This window comes from Cyprinus carpio, chromosome A22 (genome assembly GCF_018340385.1).
Source record: "Cyprinus carpio isolate SPL01 chromosome A22, ASM1834038v1, whole genome shotgun sequence".
In the NCBI taxonomy this organism is placed as follows: Eukaryota; Metazoa; Chordata; class Actinopteri; order Cypriniformes; family Cyprinidae; genus Cyprinus; species Cyprinus carpio.
Window position 1 is genome coordinate 16719870 of NC_056593.1, and position 22797 is coordinate 16742666.

The 22797-nt window shown below is 37.0% G+C and overlaps 2 long non-coding RNA genes across 2 annotated transcripts; one reads left to right on the plus strand and one right to left on the minus strand.

The window, feature by feature from the left end:
* Window positions 1-6120: 6120 nt before the first annotated feature.
* LOC109098833 lies at window positions 6121-6927 on the minus strand. Its single transcript, XR_006153214.1, has 2 exons — window positions 6632-6927; window positions 6121-6377 (listed from the first exon to the last, which is right to left on the minus strand). It is a non-coding gene; the product is annotated as an uncharacterized LOC109098833 (long non-coding RNA).
* Window positions 6928-20885: 13958 nt separating this feature from the next.
* LOC122135043 lies at window positions 20886-21676 on the plus strand. The gene is made up of 3 exons (XR_006153282.1): window positions 20886-21158; window positions 21227-21300; window positions 21367-21676. It is a non-coding gene; the product is annotated as an uncharacterized LOC122135043 (long non-coding RNA).
* The last annotated feature ends 1121 nt before the right edge of the window (window positions 21677-22797 follow it).

Sequence of the window (22797 nt, forward strand, 5' to 3'; positions counted from 1 at the left end):
GACTATCCATAATTTCAGATCATCACAATTGTAATTCCAGATATCTATATTGCAATTATGACTTGTCGTAATTGGAATTAAGATATCGTACAATGCTATTACGACTAGTCATAATCTTCCATTGACTTCCACTGAAAAATATTTGCAGATATCTTCAAATTAGTTTTGACTAGTCATAATTCCAATTCAAGATATCTTTAAATATGATTTGCCTAGTCAAAATTCTAATTAAAGATATCTCAAATTACAATTTGACTAGTGATAATTCAATTAGCGATATCTTCAAATTAATTTTGAGTAGTCATAATCCCAATTCAAGATATCTTTAAATTTGATTTGACTAGTCAAAATACAATTTAAGATATCTTCAATTCAAATTTTTTAAAGATATCCAAAATACATTTGTTAGATATCTTGAACTGGAATTATGACTATTCAAAAACCCATTTAAAGATATCTGCAATTTAATTATGGAAATCCCAATCAAATTTTTGACTAGGAAGAACTATATTTGGAAATATCTGCATTTAGCTTTGTGACTAGGCATAATTGCAATGTAGATATCTGGAATTAACAATTTGACTAGTCAAAATATAATTTATAGATATCTACAATGTGCATGCAAATACACCTTTGTTGAGCCCCCACCTTAAACATTTTATTTCACCAATCCTAGCTTGGAACTGTTGTCATTCGCAGTTTTGTCCTAAGAGTTGTATAATAAAGGTCCTTCGTCTTTGAGTGATTTTAAACTGTTTTATACAGAAGTAATTCAAAAGTATGGAAATAAAAATGTAGCTGGAGCATGTGTTAAAGTGGTAGGCTATACAGAGAGGACTTAAATAGGCTTTTGTCCTGTTTTATATCGTAATGTTGAGTGTGTGCTGTGGATTAAATTTTGTTAGGCTTTATTTACAAACAAAGACATGCATAAGCCTCATGTCAGCTGTTGCAACATTTGATATAATGTTTAAAAGAATCGGAGTGTCTATTTACACTAAGTGCAAATAGCCCACCACGCTTACGCTATCTGCACACTAATATGTGATTAGGCCAGTCAAGACTGAAAAATGACATTAAATTAGTAACAGTTTCAGTGGAGTAGCAGTTAAAGCGCATGCTTTTTGACGCAACCAACTCGAGTTCGGATTCGCCTTTTGCCGAATATTTTTTTCTCCCTTTTCAACTCTCATATCGTATCGGAAAGGCATTTAATGCCAATAAAAATGAAGGAAATAATTAAAATGTTGAAAATAAATATTGGTTAGGATTAGGGTAGGTGTAGGCAAGGCTTTATTGTCCTAATAAGGTGGCATCCATTTAAAAAGTTAAATCAAAATTATAATTCACATTCAATACATTATTATTGCGTACTGTTTTATAATGAACTACAATACTGTGATGCAGATAATTGCCACTATTTGAAATAAGTAGTATAAATACCAGAAAATCTTGCTATTTTAACAGTGCAAATATAATCTACTGTATAGCTATTTGCACTAAGTGTAAATAGCATAACGTTAAAAAATATCTTCACTTAGTGTAAATAGAATCAAATAGCAGCTGTCTAAAAGAATACATTGGTGCTCATCACTGAACACATCAGAATATCATCATCATGGATCTCTTGCTATAATACAATACAATACTCCCACATTGTGGGCTATTTCCTATGGAAGCTTGTTTCCACCACTAAATAAAGAAATAATTAATTGATAAATTAATAAATAACAACTTTTGTCTTAATTATACAATTTATAACTCACATTGTTTATATCTCACAATTCTGAGAAAAAAAGTCAGAATGAATGGTAAGATAAAAAGCTGCAAATTACCTTTATTTTTCATTCCATGGTGAAAACAAGCTGCTATAATAACACAAGTGAACCTGAATTCATACACAATGTAATGTAACCTACTAATAATTCTGATTATGAGGTATTGTTCTGGTGTGTCATTCATTTATCTGTACTATTTTTCCTGTATGTGTGTGTGTTCTTTTTTTTTTTTTAATATAATTCCATTGTTTTTCATTATGTGTAAATATATAATAAATAAATTCAGACGAGCAGTTTGTGGTTTTCTGCCTTTATTGAACATTACACAGCATTTGGTCTGTCGACACAAGCTGCCATGATGACACAAGTGAACCTGAATTCATACACATTGTAACGTAACCTACTTATAAATGTCATCAATGTCAGTTGAACTTTCATTAAATTGTAATCTTTTTAAAATCAGCCTCCACCTTTTTTGACTGCATCTGATTAGGTATTGTTCTTGTCCGTCATGCATTTATTTGTACTATTAATTCCATTGTTTTTCATTATGTCTAAATATATATAATAAATAAATTCAGACAAGCAGTTTGCGATTACTCTACATTTGGTCCGTTTTGTACGGTGGCCAGGAAGGCCAAAACAGATTATAATTATGAAGACAAAATAACAAATTACAAACACAAATCTAAAAAAACAAAATAACAATTCAGAAAACACACAACAATGTCAGACAAACAGTTATAACAAATCAGAAAAACATTATAACAAATCAGAAAACATAATGACAAATTCGAAAACAAATAAACAGGTCTATAAAACAAACAAATCAGACAAACTGGAAGAGGTAGGTATGTGTTGAGACAGCGCCATTGGTTTGGGATTAGCTACACCATTGATGGACGAGACATCTGCTCGATCAAAGTATCCAGAAATAACCAGCCGAAAAACAGCAGAGTCGTGGTAGAAAGTTCTGAGATGGTCTTAAAGTAGCTTGGGTTTAAATGTATTGAATGAATTGCGCTTTCAATGGAATAAAACATACGGAATGTGTAGTTACACTTTGTGCAAATTACCTGCCTTATTGGTATTTTGGCATCAGTGTTTTGTCAGTTTCAGTGGTGCAGATGGTTAAGTGTCTGCTTTTACACGCGATCGACCCGGGTTCGATCCCACCTTTTTGCCGAACTTTTTCTTCTTTTCCCTTTCCAAATCTCGGTACACATTGTAAAGGCATTTTTTCAATAAAAATTAAGGAAAATAATCAAAAAGGTGAAAATAAAGTATAGGGTAGGGTTTAGGGTATGTGTAGGGAGGGCTTTATTGTACCAATAATTGTGGCATCCATTTAATCTACATTTTTAATAAAATTATAATTTACACTCAATACATTATTATTGCATACTGTTTTATAACGTACTGCAATACTGAAGTGCAGATAATTGGCACTATTTGCACAAGTAGTATACATAGCAGAAAAACCTGCTATTTTGACATAGTGTAAATAGGGTATTTGCACTTAGCGTAAATAAACATATTGCTAAAAATACTGCTATTTTCACTTAGTGTAAATAAAATCCATGTGCTACACGAAATTTGAAAAGGGAGAAAAAAAAGTTCGGCAAAAGGTGGTATCGAACCCAGGTTGATCGCGTGTAAAAGCTCAAAGCAGACACTTAACCATCAGCACCACTGAAACTGACAAAATACCAATGCCAAAATACCAATAAGGTAGATAATGTGCACAAAGTGTAACTAGACATTCCATATGTTTTATTCCATAGTAAACGCAATTCATACAATACATTTAACACGAGCTACTTTAAGACCATCTCCGAACTTTCTACCACGGACTCTTGCTGTTTTTAGCGGGTTATTTCTGTATACTTTGATTGACAGATGTCTCGTCAGTCAGTGTGGTGGGTAATCCCAAACCAATGGCGCTGTCTCAAACTATTCCTACCTATTCCGGTTGTGTTTTTGACTTGTTGTTTTGTTTTGATTTTGTTTTCAGATTTGTCCTTGTGTTTTACGATTTGTTAGAATGTTTTCTGAATTGTTGTTGTGTTTTCTGAATTGTTATTTTTATTTATTTTTTTTTTATATTTGCATTTGCGTTTGTAATTTGTTATTTTGTTTTCGTAATTATAATCTGTTTTGCCCTTCTCGGCCACCTTAGTTTTGTAACATGATTCAATTAAATCACAGCGCTATACATACATGCACACTGGAGACATTCTACCACATAAGGCATCCAGATTTATTTAATAATCCATGAAGCACTTCATCCGGTAGCTTTTCTCTCTGTGACAACAAAAGCAGACTTTTATTATGTTGTTAGCAGTTAGCAGCATAGGTGGGGAGGAGCTGAGTAATTTTAATACTGTGAGCCGTTGCGTTCTCATATGCGCGCTAAACTCACAACACAATCCAAAACAGACTTCACTGCATTCACTTTCCCGCTCCGAGACGTGGAAACACCGGATCACGAGCTGATGCATGAAAATAGTGCACGCTTTCCTTTGAAACAAGCAGAGCAAACATGAGGGGATAAAGCCATATACGTTAAAAGCACGATAAAGCGTATATTATTCAGTTACTGGTTGTAATGGAGACGTTTTATATTATATAAAATGAAGCGCTCGGGTGGTAAGCCATTTTTATCTTTAATTTTATCAACGAATAAACGAACAATATTGCAATATGATAAATGTAAAACAAAAAAGCTCTTCAGGACTTCTAATCTGCAAATTTGAAAAAGACAAATAAAGTGTAACGTTACCGTCTTCATTGTTTGTGTTTCTCTCTCTCTTTACTCATCTTGCTATTTTATTTTATTTTATTTTACTTGTAATAATTGTGTAGCTACCGATGGCTTTATATGCATAGGCCTATGCGGCGTTGTAATTCTCTTGTTGTTATATATGTTCATTTGCAAATAAAAAGAAGAGAAGGAGTGCCATTCCAGAGCGGAAGTAAATGTTCAAATTTTGATTATTACCAAGACAAACTTTTTTTTTTTTAACTTAACACGGATTAATTGTTCACATGAAGTTGGTGGTAATGTGATGTTTAAGTTCTGGGTTGCTAACAGAAAGGCTGCAGGCTGAATTAGAGTAACTCACTAGCACAGTTTCACTCTTAAAGTAGTCTTTACACAAAAAAGTGATTGTAATTTAATCTGAATGAAAATCAAGCACCTAAAACAGCTCTAACAATGGAAACTGAAACTTTTGAAAAACGTAAATGCCTTTTTTTTTCCATTACAAGTAAGCTGTCATATTCTACTGTGTTTTTATACTGCTTATTTGCCGCTGTTTTAGTTAATTGCCCTGTGACAAGAACCAACAGGCTAGAAAACAATGTAGAATAGTTTTTTGGCATACACAGCTTGTATATATATATATATATATATATATTAAATTTTATGCAGTTAGCAGGGACGCTTTTATCCAAAGCGACTTACAGTTGAAAATCAGGCTATCAATTTTTCATCATCAAATCATGTGTTCCCGGGGGAATCGAACCCCCACCTTGCACTGGTAAACGCAATGCTTAACCACTTGAGCTACACACGCACACACACACGCACACACACATGTATACGTATATATAATAAATATTATATGTTATGTGTGTGATATATATATATATTATATATGGTCCTGGTTGATGCATATTCAGAATGGCACTGAATAGTGACCAGCATCAAGGTAATGTATATATTTATTTTTTTGTAAGATGTGAAAGCATCACGGAATAGTCCAATGATACATGTTCAAACTTTCATACAAAATGTTCTGGGGGGTATGGGTACAATAGGTTTTGGTGAAGAACATAACTAAATTTAATTTATTATTTAATGAAAATCCTGACTTTGGCACAGGGCTGTAGTGGCCCTGGAGAGATCAAGATTAATAATAATAATAATAATAATAATATCACATTCACATCTATTAACTGTCATTCTGACTGTCATCTGATAATGGCAGTTCTGGTCCAGTAATATTTAACTCTTTGAAGAATGCACATGGATACTATATTTGGGATTTTGAACTGCGGTGCTAATAGTCCCCTGAACACACAGTAGCGTACAGAAGGCAAACAGCCACAGTCAAGATATTTGTAATTGTTTTTCCCCAGAACCAACTGTACACACCCAGAACACTTGGGAAATATGACCCGTGTCTTACAGGACCTTGCTGTGATACTTTTGAAATTTTTTTTTTTTTTTCTTTTTTTATTCATTCATTTTTGGGTAATCTATCCCTTTAAAATAAATAAAAATAAAATAAACCAAACATCTATGCAATAATTGTGCTACTGAATTTGGCAAAACAAATTTATACAGCAAATAAAATTTAATACATACACAAAGTTCAAACAATTTTAAAGTTAAAGAAAGGCACCGATATAAAACAAAGTTTAGCAATACAGCAGTCTAGTAAAGTAGCACAATATAGTGCAAAATAAAACAATTGAAAACAACAATCAGGAAAGTTGCAATCCCATCTGCCGGAACTTTGATGGACGAGTTTCTCGTATCAGGTTTTTGTTTTGGAGTAGACACTGTAGCAGTAAGCACTGTTGTTGGTGGTTCTGTTAAACAAATAAACAAAACAAGTATGTTTGAAAAAAAAAGAAAATGTTTATATTACTGTTGAGACAACTGTTTAAGATTGGAGACTGAATTGTTTAAAAATGCAATAAATCATGCCATGTGCATGCTGGAGTATATTTAATACCAAAACAACGAATTGTTAAAACTAAAAAAAAAAATTGTGATCATGCTTTACATATTGAATATTCATCAAATGACTCAAACTATGCCGATAATGACAGTTTCAACATACCTCTGACAAGCAGCATTAGTTTGTTTTTTAGAAACACATCCGGGATGGAACATGAGAATTGCCCTTTGTCCGTGAGTTCCAGATTTGAGAGTCTGAGAGAGAAGTTCCCATTTGCATACTTTGAGGGAAAACTGTCTATTCGATCTTTGAACATTGCATTCTGTCGATTTGTTGAGGGAATGCCTTTTTCAATATTAAAAACAATTATGTTTTCATTGTATCTCCAAAACACATTCATTTGCTCTGGCTTTAGCACTTTTTCCTGGTATAAACATGGCAAGAGGACAGAATCTCCATTGTTTGTATATAAAAAATTAATTTATTTTGTCTTTATTTATTTTTCTTTCCTGGTACAAACAGGAGCGAAATACAAACAGACTGTAAAATTTAATGGATAGCTGTCACATACCACACAACTGAGGCATGCATAACTGAGGTCGGTTAACTGAGGTCTGTGGACACTAACCTTTATCTATCAGATGAAGAAATAATAAATAAATGACCCAGCATCTTGTCAATGGCATGCTTAGGTAACAATATTTTTGTTTCAGGCAAACTTGAGCTTGATTCACTTTAGCACAGAACAATAAACAAAAATTAGAAAATCAGTAACTGATAATAAAAACACATTTTTCTTAATCTTGAAAATCCATTATTTCAGTTTTAAATATTCTACTTTTTCTTTTTTTTTATAATTAAGAAACTGTGTTGTCATGACTCATGACATCATGCTCCCAGTTTCGGAGACTCATGTGATGCTTTACCACTTCTGCTATTTTAAAACAGAATGTATGTAACAGTATTCACTAAACCATGTAATAAAGTTATTTTCAAATAGGAGACACTCACTTAAGAGCTTATAAGCTAATCATGGCGGAAGTAGCTAATGATTCAAATAATTTAGTTAATCTAACAAATCGTACCTCTTTATAGTACTTTATACCAAATGTATTTTTCTTTCTAAAGTAGGTGATTTTTCTTTTGTGTAATTATAATCCTGAAAAAAAAAAATCCTTCCAAACCATCTTATTTTCACAAACATCGATGCTATCCTACAAAGTGTTTTCTACAAAGGTTTATTTCTGATGACTTTGATGTAAATTGCTCCTTCTGTGATCACCAAACTGAAGATATATTTCATCTATTTTGGTATACTAAGAATCTCTGAAATAACATATTTAGTGTTGTTTTGTGGTATTTCTTAGAAATATGAAAATATTATTCTAGGATATATACACATGAGAGTAAAGAGTCAGATTTTTATTTATTTTTTTCCCCCTCAACCTTATTTTGTTTCTGGCTAAATATTTTAGACATAAATGTACATTTTGTAAGCGAATGTCTTTCTTTAGAATTTTTCTTTAAGAGTTTAATCTCTATATGTGTATGATTTCTGATTCTTCTAATAAGAAAGCTGTAAAAACTGAATTTGTTCAAACGGTACATTTATTGTCTTCCTGTCACATGATATACTGTCATTCGGTTACATGTGTATATATAAGTATATATAAGTATACTCCTTTATAGACCGTGTTCACGAAAGGGAAGCCTTCATAGTTTGGTAAAAAAAATTTTTTGACCTAATAGCTAAAAAAAAAAAAAAAAGAAAGAAAGAAAGAAAAAATCCAAGATGGCTTTTCTATTACTTTCGAAAAGAGGGTAAAAACATATCAAGAGATTGATTGTAATGGTGAGAAAAGAGGAAGAAGTCAAATTTGCAGTCACTCTTTTAGAAACACTCACGCAGCAGCGTTAACTAGTTTTCTGAAATTCAATGGCAAAATTATAAAAGGTATAGTGTTATAAATATACATTATAGTTTTATATGCTAGACGATGTTAAAAGCACAGAAGAAACATTGAAAACATTCGCCGAATATTATTTGAATTTACGCACAAAACACATACCTTACAAACATGACTGTGGTATTTTATGTCTGCTAAGTTACGTGTCGTTTGTCCTAACGGTAACGGTAGTCGCGAGCGTTTAAAATAGGAAAAACAAAAACATCCGCTAGAGCAGCCTGCGTCTTCTTCCGCTTCTTGCGTGTGCAACAGCTAGGGTCCGATCGATGGGGGGAAAAACAACATTCGTTTTCTATTTTTTAAACAATAACTTTTAAACATTTAAAAACGGACCGACTGTGAGTTCCGAGGTTGTTAATAGATGGTATGCTTTTGCTGAAGCCACCCGTTTGCATTTCTTAAACCTATTTTTTAAACAAATCGTGTTTAGTAGCGAAATTCGTGATGAAACTCTGACTACATTATCCACGATGCTGTGCAGAAAATCTCATCAATCCGACTCGAGGCGAGCAAACTGCGGCAAAAGAGCTTGTCGGGAACGCCCGCTTACATGAGGCAGCTCGAATTACATTACTGTGCGTTCACGCTGCCGCCTGCGAGCGCGTCAGATTTGGCTCTGGCTGCCCTGCCAACAACGCTGTAGAAAGATTCTTGGACGCTCTGACGTAGATCGAATGCTTGGTCTTCTAAACGTTATTTAAATGGGCCGAAAAGCAAACAAGCATTTTGATCTTGTGCAGACTGACCACAAGCAGGGTATAAGTTAACCTCATGAAATATTTTAAAGGGGTCATATGACGTTGCTAAAAAGAACATTATTTTGTGTATGTGGTGTAATGCAGTGTGTTTACGCTGGTTTAAGAAAAAAATAAAAATAAAAATAAAAAACATTATTTTACACATACTGTCCACCAGGGGTTCTCAAAGTCTACATTCTAGGGTCCAAATCTGAAATTTCCTCAGTGTCAAAGGTCCAGAACAATTAGTTATTACAAAACTTGTTTTTAATAAACATGCATAACAAATCAACACAATGATAATAATAAAAAAGTGTGTTTTGCATTCAAAATACATAAATAACAACTGCAAAATTGGCAACAAAAAAATAATAATTTAAGTGTCAGCAAAAGAGGTCGACTGATATGGGTTTTTCTCTGGCTGATGCCAATATCTAGAAATGAGGGCAGCCGATGGCCAATTATGATGCCGGTTTTTTTTTTTGTTTTTTTTTCAAATTGTTTGGGCGATTTTCTTTTTTTCGCCCTCATCAAATTACTAGTAGCTAATTCATAGTAATAATATGGCTCAAAACTTAAGCAACTTCTCAAAACAGTTCTGAAGCATGTTTGTTGACAGACACCAGTGTTTCCCACAGACTTGCGAATGCAAATTCATTCTCTGCCTGCAGGAGGCGCTGTTGGAGCGGGAGATATAGCGGTTTCCCCTGTAAGGGCTGTAATCAAATAAGCGTTGCGCTCACAAACGATACTTTATCAGGCATTACAGGAAAGTCTAAATGAAATAAAGCTTTTCTGAAGACGGCCTTTTCAAAGCTACATTCGTATAAAAACACTACCTGCACTGCATTTTAATTTTGAAACACGCGGCAGTGCTCAGTTTATTCTTGTGGTGGTCAGTTTTGATATTGTGAGGAGCCGCCACAAATAAATCAATGTATGGGAAACACTAATCTAAGTGAAAACTCATATTACACAGCGGTGAAGTGTCGCCCGATTACGTCAAACCCTCACTGGATGTCATGACAATAAATGTCATGCAGGAAAACTATAAATATCTCGTCTTCGCTTTCATTTCGGACCATCTCTAAAAAGACATAAAAAAAAAACAAATGATTTACAAGTTCAGCATGTGTTTATCATTGCAGAATCTGACCAATGAGAATAAAGTGTTTAGTCATCAAGGCTTTCGCAGCCGATTTTAAGCAACTGCAGCACCTGACCTAGTCAGTTGGTCTCAACACATGTGATCTTAAGGTGGCTGCTGTGCCAATCAAAGTCAGACACATTTTCTAACCAGAATGCATTGCTTTTGTCAGGCTGCAGCCGATCTTTGCGGCACTGCATAAAGTCGAACAAGCCTAATACTGCAGCGAGAATAAAAGTTACGCCTTTTTTCTTTGCGTATACATTTGGGCGGTGTAATGCAAATCTTCCCCAGTAGCCCCTCAGTGCAGAACACAAGATCCAGGGGGTGTGGTTAGAGCCACATCTAGGGGGTGGAGATTGGTAGGTTTAGGTATATGTACTGTAAGGTGTGAGGAGTTGGATCTGGATCCAACCACGCTCCCTGAATATTGTGTTCTGCAGTGAGGACCATCTCATTCTTCCCACACAGCAAAGACGTGTTTGAACGAGGCGTTTTAGGAAGGCGTGGCTGAGCGTTTACTTTTTAAAAAAGAATATCTCTTTGGGTTTGAGACTCACTTTTATAAAGAATGTCTTTTCTCTCTATCTTGAGACTGATCTTCTGTATGCACGAACAGCTTTTAACACCCCAAAGACAAAGGAAAACATGAAATCGCATCATGACTCCTTTAAATGTGAAAGAAATTGATAGATGGAAAGAAATCAACAATTATAGTTACATGTTTGTTAACGGAATAAACCAATTAAAAGCCATTTGTGTGGTGTGGCTTTTGTGTTCATGGTTAAGTGCTAGTCTAATTTCAACATGCAGTTTATAGGAGACGTTTACTAGCCTTGGTCTTTAATTAACATTAATTTGTGCACAGCCTACATTACAAACTGTCCTAGTTGAAGTGTAGCCTTAATGCAATTGGCCAAATCTGTGTCGTTTTGAGCAAATGGATTGCATTCCCGCTGAAAAAACAAACGTTCTAGTGGCAAAATGTTGCCTATAAACAGTGTGTTGAGTCTTATCAAATTCACAGACACCTTCCTCCATGCATTTTTTTTTTTTTTTTACATTTATATCCCTGGATGCAAATAGGGACACATCATAAATTATTGGGAAACCCGCCACATCAATGATCAACCTCTCCTCCATTTTGCTTGGGAACTAATGTGGTCGGAACCGGACTGCATTCTCTGGAATCCTCTCAAGCGGAGGACCTCTTCATTCCAAATGGTTGCTGCCGAACTGCGTCATAACTCATTACAATAAAGTTGACCTGACTTCAACTTTCCTCGACGCCCTCACCCTCCAAGATGCGCCACACCACTGCTCGCCGGAGCTCGACGCCGGCACATATTGAAAATGAATGACCTCTGGCCACTTTGTCGCTCTTGCTTGCGGCGGTGTGAACGCACGGTTGGGCACACTCTATATATATATATATCTTCACCGTTTTTCATTTAATTGTCATTTATTCACCATTCACAGTGCTTCAATGTAATTCTTTCCTATGTTAAGCAAGGTACCGAACCCCCAACTGTTCCCCGGGCACCGCAACAAAAATGACTGCCCACTGCTCTGGGTGGGTGTTCATGGTGTGTGTGTGTGTGTGTGTTTGTTAATTACTGATTTGTGTGTGTGTGTGTGCAGTTGGATGGGTGAAATGCAGAACACAAATTCTATATATGGGACACCACACTTGGCTACACGTCATGTCACAGGATCCCATGAAAGTTTGACAGTTTTCCATGGTTCCACACAAAAGGTCCAATAAATATTGAATGAGAGGCTCTGGGCTCTGCAAGCAATGGGTTTGTGGGGGTGTCTGAGTGTCTGGTTACCTGAGCAGGTACTCCACCCTGCCAAGGACCTGTGGCATTGTTCTTGCATATCCCAGAGTGCCAAGCAGTGGTGTTGTTTCAGGACAACAGTAACTGATAGGCCCTTAGTGAAACTCAATTGTGGGAAGGAGGAAAAGAGTGAGAAAACATGAGAGATATCAGAAACGGTCACTGGACTTAAGAAAAATGACTGGGTCAAAAAAAATAAGATTAACTAGTCCAAGGCAAGTGTGCCTCGTGTTCTGAAATGTAAAGTCAAAACATTTTGATCGCCCCCTGGTGGCAGGCTGCAGTATAGGTCATAAACCCCACACTCTCCATGAATGGGACGTGAGCCAAACAAAAAAACATATTACACTTCAAACAAACTTTTCTCAAAGATGGATACCATCATTTTACACAGTTCTTATCCTTATCTATGCTTAAGTTATCTTATCCTTGATGTATGGTTAAAGGGGGCATGACAGTTTTTTTATCTCATGTTAATCTTGAGTCCGTATAGAGTAGTATTACATCCTTCTTATCTCCAAAGAGCCTTTAGTTTTATTAGATTTGTAAAATATGGATACAGCTTTACTCTTCTCTCCAAAAAACAGACAAGTTCCTGGAGGCGTGCCATAAGCAGAGCTAAGGAGTCACGAGCATTTGCAGTTTTTGCATAGCAATTGTCTGCAAGCTGTGACATAAATAAAACAAAGACAAAAATGTTTGGAATAAAATTAACTATGGCTTACAAACTAATGAATAAAGCACATTGATGGGCTGCTCTTGTTCTCGCTCTGGTTGATGTGCATGCGCTCTTCTGGGAGAAGTGCCCATACTGGGAATTTCACCCTTTATTACATCATACAGGGCTATACTCAATCTCCACTCTGTAGCGACCTCTCTAAAAAAAAAAAAAAAAAAAAAAAAATTCTATCTGTTTTCTTTTTATTTATAATATTATTTAAAAGCCCTTGCTACGTATACTGTGTTTAGGCTAACTGAGACTTGTTATAGCACTTATATATCATTGCTCTTTTGTTGTTTTTGATTGCTTCCATTGTCCTCATTTGTAAGTCGCTTTGGATAAAAGCGTCTGCTAAATGACTAAATGTCTGCTAAATGACTAAATGTTTGTTGTTTTTGATTGCTTCCATTATATACGAACTCTGAAAGAGTGTATTTAGCACAGAAATACTCCATCATATGTCCAACTTTTTTTTTTTTCATGTTTAGCATGAGAACATTGGAGATGGTTGTTCATGACAAAGTACGAGACCACAAGAACGTAAGATCGCTTAAGAACACACATTGAGAAATGGCCAGAGTATACAAGGATCTTGTAACTCTGGGACAAGGGAAAGTGAGATGGGTTTGTAAAAGTTGTTTTTATGAATGTTTGGCCAGAAGGTGTCACCAGTGTGTGGTGTCTCGAATGCTTCAAAATGAATCATTTTGCAAACCAAGTGTTTCAATTCCCCTTCTAGGGAACTCCACACTGCGTCCTCTAGCGGACAAAATAGGGAACGAAATGCCAACTATGCCATGCCAAGGCACATGTCTGTCCACCTGGTGAGAGACCAAGGAAGTGACAGACATACACTAAGCCTTTCCTCAGAAAGGGGCCAATCCACTGACGCTTCGGGCCACTCACATAACCTGGCAGAATGGGGAAACCCGATTCAGATAAAGGGGAACATCCCACCCAAGTTAAGAACACAGCTACAGTATCCACAGATAGCTATGCTATGTGAGCAATACTAGCCTGAATACACAAGACCACTGAAGAGGTTAACTATAAAGCCTCTGGGGGAGCTCAAAAAGATCACTGCTTAAACCAAGGAGAGTAGCTGCTGAGCTAGAACACAACAATCCTCAGATATATCCTATATCCTAAGGGTCTTATGAAGGCTCGTAGACCAAGAATGAACAATACACATCTAGCCAGGTAAGATCTTCCTGCAAAGCTGCCCAGACCACAGAGAGTGTGCTATCTACTTACAACCCTAGCAGGGGAAATAGCACTGTCTAAGCAAGGGCTCAAGGAGACCGCTACTTAAAGACCCCAAGAAGGGGAGCAGTCACTGTGCTAGCACATCTACTTAAGACCCAGAATGGTAGACAGCACAGTCTAGGTAAGGGGCTAAAGGAGACCACTACTTAAAAACCCCAAAAGGGGAGCAGCCTCCGAGCTGGAACACAGCTATCCTTGAATAGCAGATTCCTAGACAAGACTTCAGCACTTACCTGAGAGAGCTTGTGCCAAGGGGGAACACAACCTAGTTTTAAAAGCCAGACTAGAACATAGCTGCCCTCAGACCGCTATATTCCAGAACAAAGCAAGCTTGAGCTGGAGCATAACCATCCACATACATCTACACTCTGAACAGAGGCTGTTCACTTCAAGCCCTGAAGAGGGGGAGCATTCTACTCAACCCAAACTTACTAAGTGGGATTCAGAGGGACCGCCCACTTAAAAATACCCAAAAGCCTGGGGAGGCAGCCCACTTCTAACCTCGGGAATAGGAACAAACACAAGCAGAGCCTAGACATCGTGACTTATCACAATGAGCGCATATACCGAACGTGCAAACGCTTTATCGAGACAAACTCAAAAGCGGAATATGCCCTTGAGTGTTAGAATCCCAACACGGAGGCGCACACTCCCTAAAGCTGCTCGACTTAATACAGCGCTATCCGCAGGATCGAAAACTCCTACAAAGAGCGTCTGAAACCCACAAACCCCTCAGTCCAAATCTTCGCCGTGCCTCAGCAGCAGCGGGACCTGAACACCGAGATGCAGATGCTTGTCATACTTCTCTTGAAAAGTGGAGTAAATGTAAACAGAGCTTTCTCATTGGATACACTCACAATGAGTGCATTCAGAGCCCTCGAGCACCAAATGCGCAAGCCCCTGACTAAAATATATGACGCATAGATTGTGTGCGTCTTCAAGTGCCCTCAGGCACGGAGGCACACACTTTCTAAATCGCTCACCTGCCTTGGTCTCTCACACGTACTTCAGACAGACAGCTCCCGAAGACAGGCCTGGACTGGGACACAATTTCAGGCCGGGAAATATCACACTCATCCAGGCCAGCCTTTACCCCAGGGGTCTCCAAACCTCAGTCCTGGATGGCCAGTGTCCCAACTTGGCTCAACACACCTGCCTGGAAGTTTCTAGTATGCCTAAGATCTTGATTAGCTGGTTCAGGTGTGTTTAATTGGTGTTGGAGCTAAACTCAGGACTGAGTTATATACCCACAACAAATTTTGAAACCACAGACAACCCTATTGTTTGTGAACTTTTTTTTGGCTATTTTTCTTTTAGCCTACCTGTCACTTCTTTACCAGCTGGTCTGCTGTTATGAGAACTGCACCTTTTTTGCACCTATGAGAACTCCACGCTTTATTGATTACCAGAGTTGGGTAGAGGAGCTTAAGAGGGAGGAGCCTGTGGTTTCATCTGGTATTCCTCAGAGACTATTGTTTCTGACATGCCTTCCTTCATTCATAATAAACAAGCTCTTTCCATCTGCCTACTGTATTTCTCGTCATTTCATTCATTTTTATGGATTGGTATTTGGATGATATTGAGTGGAGCCTGAGAATGCATCCCGCGTTCCCCTTTGTTTCCCCTTTTTTTTTTACCCACACAACAACAACATAAATGTTGTATTGGACGTGAGGCTATAAAAATAAACTTATGTAGTTTGTTTTTTATGTTATATTAAAGCGAATGAAAAAAACTACGAGTTTCTCTTGTGTGTGCATTTTTAGGTTTGAACCTTGAAAAGTCACGTAAGAACTGAAAGTAAGACTTCGTGTCTGATTAACTTTAAAATGCCGTATCCGCACTGTAATCAACTTACATTTTGAGTAACTTGTACTCGCTTCCTTTTAACTTACCAACCCTGTTGATGACTCTGTTCGATTGAAGGAGGCACTAATTTGACGGAAGACATGCACAAATGTGAGGAGAAGCGCAGTGCTAACTAAACCGAATTGCATGCAATTTGTTGTATTAATTTATTATTCGGGCAGTGGCGCTCAATTCCGCCAGCCAGGCCATCGGAAATTCTCCCGGTGCTCCCGATGGCCAGTCTGAAGACAACAAAAGTTCGCGATGTTTTCAGCAGGTGCTTCCAATCATCCGCCTATGACATCACGGGCCACGTTCACCAATAGGTCGGCGATAGGCATTGCTTTCACACGTTGCTTACAGACTAATGGCGCTGAACTGGATGCCCAACTTTGATCACTTGGAATATGCTATGGAGTTTATTATATAAATTTTTCCGTTACAAATTAGTTGGATGCAGCATTCTACATATTTTTCTTTACAGAGCCCCGCACATGGCATGCAGGAAAAAAATAGTAGGCTAAATCGTGTGCACGATTTACTAATTTGTTTCCTCGATTTGCTAAATCGTGCACACAATTTATAAATCGAGAGAACAAATTAATAAAGTGCGCGCACAATTTAGCAAATCGAGGGAACAAAAATAGTAACGGTGTGCACATTTTTAGTACATCGAGGGAGCGAAGATGGGGGATCACAAGATCTGCACTTGAAATTTTCTGGAAATAGTAAACCATCCAGGTACTTTTGATATACTCATTTCAACATACAATGATTTGGGACCCACTAATTAATTTTGAATTCTATTTAGGATGGATAGTATGTGAATAAGGATGCATCAGTATAGTCATGAACTCTTAGTACACTTAAGTGGCCTTAAAAGTGTTAGCAACACCGTGCTGAAAATATAGTTTTTTTTTTTTTGGGGGGGGGGGGGGGGGTTTCAGCAGGGAAATAAAGGTTAATGCCAATTTGGTGCTAGTCTTAATTATAATTATAATCAGAATTATGCTGTTCACTCGCAAACTTAGCTGGAGATGCTGGTCAATCTTTTTCTCATCACTGGTAAACCAAAGAAAACTAGCTGGTTAAGCTAGCTAAATGGCTTGGAAGGGGCACTATAGCATCCAAACCAAAAGATATGCTGGCAACTAGGTATGCTGGGCTATTCAGCAAAGTACTGATAGTGTAAAACTACAAAAATACATTGCTGAAAAAGAGAGCACTATAAAAGCACGTATGCAGCCATGTTCTGACTGAATATCATATGTGTTTTGACAAGGCAATCACTCACCACGTATCACAATCACAAATATTGGCAATCACTCACCACGTTACACAAGGTACAAATAGAGATGTGAACAAAACAGAGCATCTGAAAAATTGATGAGCCCTTTTGTTTGAGAATGGGAAACAGGACTATAGTTTTCACTTCACCTGAATTATACTGTGAAGCCACTAGGACTTATTAACAATGCTTTTAACACATAATTTAAAGAATAGACTGCACAAATGGGTGGACATTTTCAAAGAAAGACCTATGCATTATAAAAATGTAAAATAAAAAACAATCCGAATGTTTTAAATGTTTTCAAAATATTTATAACCTGCATGTTGGACTAACATGCATACCTGAATGTTGGACCTTTGAATTCTTGCTGGTTGGTTGAAGGCTCGTACAAACTTATACCAACTTGTAATATCTTTTTTTTTCTTCTTTTTTTTAACTATGAAGCAAACAGCCATCTGTACTTGGACTTTTTTTTTTTTTTTTTTTTGTTAAACATGATAATCGATTTAAATACCGTAACTATTTTATAACAACAGCAGAAGTGATGAGATTTTTTTTTTTTTTTTTTTTTTTTAGGTAATTTTTTTGATCAAAAACAAACATTGGGCCAATTATGGCATTATAGCATTAGCCCTCTTAGTGACAGATGAATATACACTAAAATAAAATACTAAATGTTAAAAAAACCAAACTAGACATGCAACAGTAAATTTTACATACTATGTAGAAAAATAAAACCACCTACAGTACCTACCACTGGAATTCATGTGACCCTAAATGCTGCATTACATTCACATTAAAAAATGTTAAACTAGTTGAACCAACGAGACTGAGTCATTCCACACAGCCTGAAGTGGGGAGGATCTTAGAAACACCACGTTAGTATCCTACTGTGCATATACCTTCTCCCTCACAACAATAAAAAGACATACATGTACCTTTTCATATCATTCTCTGTCATGAAATGTCTCTTGAAAGGTCGATATATATTATGAGACCTTTCATGACAGAGATGTATGTATATATATACATATATATATATATAATATATATATAATATATATATATATATACTATATATATATATATATATATGGGGTAGCCAAGGGAGAATGAGTCTTTTTTCAGATTTAAATTAGACACATTTACATTATGTAAATGACACAAAAATTAGTCGCTGAGCATAAAACGAAGGTTTTTCCATGACCAAACCAGTCCTCTGACCTGAACCCTATAGAAAATGAGTGGGATGAACTGAAGATTGATGAAATATTTTATTCTATATAAAACAATAAGTTGCATGTTTAAAGAAGTTGCATGTTTGTCTAAGCTATTCTTCCATGAATGAGAGCCAGGTGCATTTTGAAGGCATCAAGACCAAACTAACTGACTGTATAGGCCTTATGCCATTATGTGACTGAGCTTATAAATAAAGATTACAGAAGGAAGTACTGGAGATGAGAGATGCTACAGGATGTGATTGAGATGAAAGTGTGGAAAAAGATAATATGTGTAAAACTCATTAAATTCCTGACAGCTCAATAACATCCTAAAATGTATATGCATCTGCAACCTTGGGCACCTGGAAAGGGTTAGATAAGAAAAGTCATCTTTTGAAAAACAGACTGGCAGGAAGTTTTCTACAATGAAAACAAGTGTTATGAAAACTAATAAACAATTGAGGAAAGTACCAGGAATGGCATATCAAAGAATGGTCTATATGCTCATTGGACAGTGACCGTTAAAATTAAATTGTATGAAGGTGACAGTCTGGACAGAAACAGATTCAGATGATCAGCTGGCATCTCAGCTTTGTTGTCTTCTTTCAGGAAAGTCAATTTTGACTTCTAGAACTCCGACTATAAATATATTTGTTTGGCAAGACTTCAAGACATGCATAAACATGGACCTCAGAATTTGAAAGATCTGGGAAGACTCTGTAAAGAAAGGTCTCTGACCTTATGTTAGGTGTTCTCCAAGCTCATCAGGTATTACCAGAAACACTCAGAGCTGTTATCTTGGCAAATGGAGGTTTCAAAAAGTATTGAATAAAAGAGTATCAGTAATTAAAGTGAAAATTTTCTCCTTGTTTGATTTTTATTAAATTACATTCTCAAGATGCACAATTATATCAATTTAAAGTAATACAAAATGTTTTTCTTTATTATTATTATTATTATTAATTTGGACTTTAGATAAAACGTTCTGTATGGGTCAAATGTCCCCAGGGGCTTCTTGCCCCGTAGAGGGTAATTTTTTTTCTCAATGGTGGGGCAAGATGGTGCCCTTTCGTAATTTTATTTTTTTTGCCACTACAACTAAACTGTTAATTGTTTCCATTTGATTCCCATGAAATATGTTGGGTGATGCATAGTGCATAATAATCTGCATGCTTAACTCATATTTAAATGTGTTACAGTTTATCAGTATATGGAAATTGTTCTTAAAAGGGACGTCTTCTCCCATCTTGATAGAAATATATAGCCATATTTTAACGATCTAAGCACATGGTCTAAAGTGCACGGCGCAAGTGCGCTCAGGGTGTGTCCGAATCCACTTTTGCTAGTTTAATGACTGGAAAATGGTCGGCGCGCCCGGCCGCATGATCTAAATGGGTTGTCCCTATTCTCTTAATGAGTAATGGGTGTTTTTTGGGCGTAACATGCAATAAACAAATCAGAGTGTCATCTCCCATTCCCTTTAAGAGGCAGTTGCGCTCATGCCATGAAGGATTTGCTATTTACACGGCGGAATTGGCAAGCGCAAAGACAGAACGCATCTCCAGAGATGAAATGGAACTGCTCGTGTGCGAGCAAATATAGGTAGCCTAATTCTAATACATGCAATGGCTATCCATTATGACATGTAGGCATTTTTATATTCATGTGACCTACACAATAATAATATTTTACATTTTAATCTTTTATTGTTTCATATTTAAAGATGTTTGTGTGCTGCTACGCGTCCCTCTGTGTAATAAGCAAAGTGAACGTGTTGTTGTGGACCCGCCTAGAGGAGCATTTTCTACTAACACGCTCTTTAAAAATATTGTGCCATTGATTTTAGACTTTAGACCAGGTTTGAGTTGGTGTATGGCGCAGTCTATTTTCAATTCTTCAAAATAGCAACACCCAACAATGCACCACGCCACTGTCATGGGTGACATTAAAGTACCACGATAGCGTTTCGAGAGCAGCCGGCTGACTCAGCTGGCGATGTAAATGTTTATGTTGAACTTTATTCTTGAACAGATGGTGCTGTATTAAGCAGTACATAAAAAGTGTTTCTGTTGCTCATGAAAACGTTTCTGAAATGTCTGTGCATTTGACGAATATTGCATGTTACTCACTTCATCTGTGATAAGAGTATGCAAACACAGCAAGTGCATCACTACCAGGAGCAGAAAGTATCCGACTTCACGTCTCTGCTTTCAATTCCGCCCCCAACTGAAGTCGAACACACCTATTCCAAGGGGAATAGAATCGGCTGCTTTACCGGTCGGACCTCTAGTAATTTTCTACATAAGGAAATAGATTTTTTACAATAACTTATAAAGCTTTAAAGGCGGACCTACTGTGAGCACCAAGGTTTATAATCGATGGTATATGTTTTTGTTGCAGCCACCCGTTTGCAGTATTTCAACTTATTTTTAAAAGAATCATGTTGATTCATGTAGATCATGATTGGTCAGTTGGGTAAGTTTCATGAGCCAATTAGTGCTGTGTTGTGCATATAAAAGGGGGAAGTGTTTGGTTTCTTAGGATGCATCGTCCTTGGTACTGCCCATTTTTGACATGTGGCGCTTTTAATGAGTGTTAGCAGTTGAGTTATCATCCTGTCTGTCGCATACTGGTTGTTGGCCAGTTTTCAGGTCGGTTCCTGTTTTAAAAGTCCCCTTTTGCCTGTTAAATAGAGGCTTATTAACTTGTTTGTTTTTAGATATGGGGCTGCAAGTAGCTGTAATCCAGCGTGGTGAGCGACCATGTGTATTGCAGTATTGTACCATTTCCTTGGTAGGTATGGGGAATTTTTAGTTTGTTTTTTAACAAATTTATGCGTAACGTTTGTTCAATTTTCAGCAGGTTTGATTGCACATCCAGGGGTTTCCAATGATCTTAATTGAAGCCTAACGAACAAAGTAACTGACTGCACTTCTGCTTTGCTCTGTTTTGTTATAGCTTTTTCTGGAATTCATCTAGGTCTGTCTGTTATATATTGTTTTGTATTGTTTGTTGTGTGGATTTAGGTGGGAGGGGTTGGCCATGGTACCTTGTACTGCGTTTCCACATGGAGTGCTGTGTTTAATACTTGGTTTTACACGAGTGTGTGTGTGTCATGGGTATTGATTGTGGGGTAGAAATCTGAGGGTCTTTGCTGGCCACCTCCGTCTTTATTTCATTATCTTATTGTAATGTACTCGTGTTGTAAGTTACTGGCATAGACGTGTGATGTATTGAGACCTTGTGTGAAGTGTTGTATCTGTGCTTTATAAATTGTATGTTAATAAAGTGACTTTTGTTTTATATCTGTCTCTTTGGCTCATAACTGTTATGTTGTGGTGTATTCTGGGTGGCGTAGTCGACTAGGATTTCTCTTATTATTGGTAACTCTCACAAACTCCTGTCTGCTCCCTCGTCACATCTAGAAATAATCAACAACTTTCAGTGAATAGTTTTATATTTCTCCATCTATTTTAATGTGATTCTTATTAGCAATGCTTCATGGGATTGTCTGAGGAGAGGAAAAAGATCATCTTGATTGAACTTACAGTTCTGTTGGAAGAAGGTTGCAATCAAGCCTTCGAAAGAAACCGTGCCAAATACCAAGAGCTCAGTTTTGGCTAACACCAAAACTGCAATGCAGCCAAGTAGAAGAGAAAGAGAAATACATCGCTTGAGAAAATAAATCAAAGCTCTCACTTAAAAGTCTAAAAGAGGCCCCATTGAGGAAAGGTAAGGCCTCAAACACCTCACGAGTCAACTCCGGGAACCCCTAAGTAGGCTTCGAAGAGCAGAGAGCGCTCGGAAGCAGAGAAAGGAGAGAGAAAAAAAGAGAACTCAGTTCATTAAAAATCCTTTTAGATTCACCAAAACATTGCTGGGCGAGGCAAAATCTGGGAGATTGATCAGCTCCAGAGAAGATGTAGAGGGGTTCCAGAGAGAGACTCACAGTGACACATTGAGAAATCAAGCCCTGGACACCAATCCAAATATCCAAATACCCAAAACACCAGGGATGATGATGATCATAATTGGTGAATCATGGTGGGAGGTAGTTTTTCACAGTGAAGAAGGCAAGAACAGGATCTGCCCCTGGCCCAAGCGGTATACCATACAAGGTATATAAGAAATGTCTGATGCTCCTTCGGAGGCTGTGGAAGCTGTTCTGGAGGATTTGGGAAAAGGGCATAATTCCGGCGTGTTGGAAAATGGCGGAGGGTTGCTTTGTGCCCAAGGAAGAGAACTCCTCAATCATAAGCCAATTTAGAACAATTACACTTTTGTGTATTG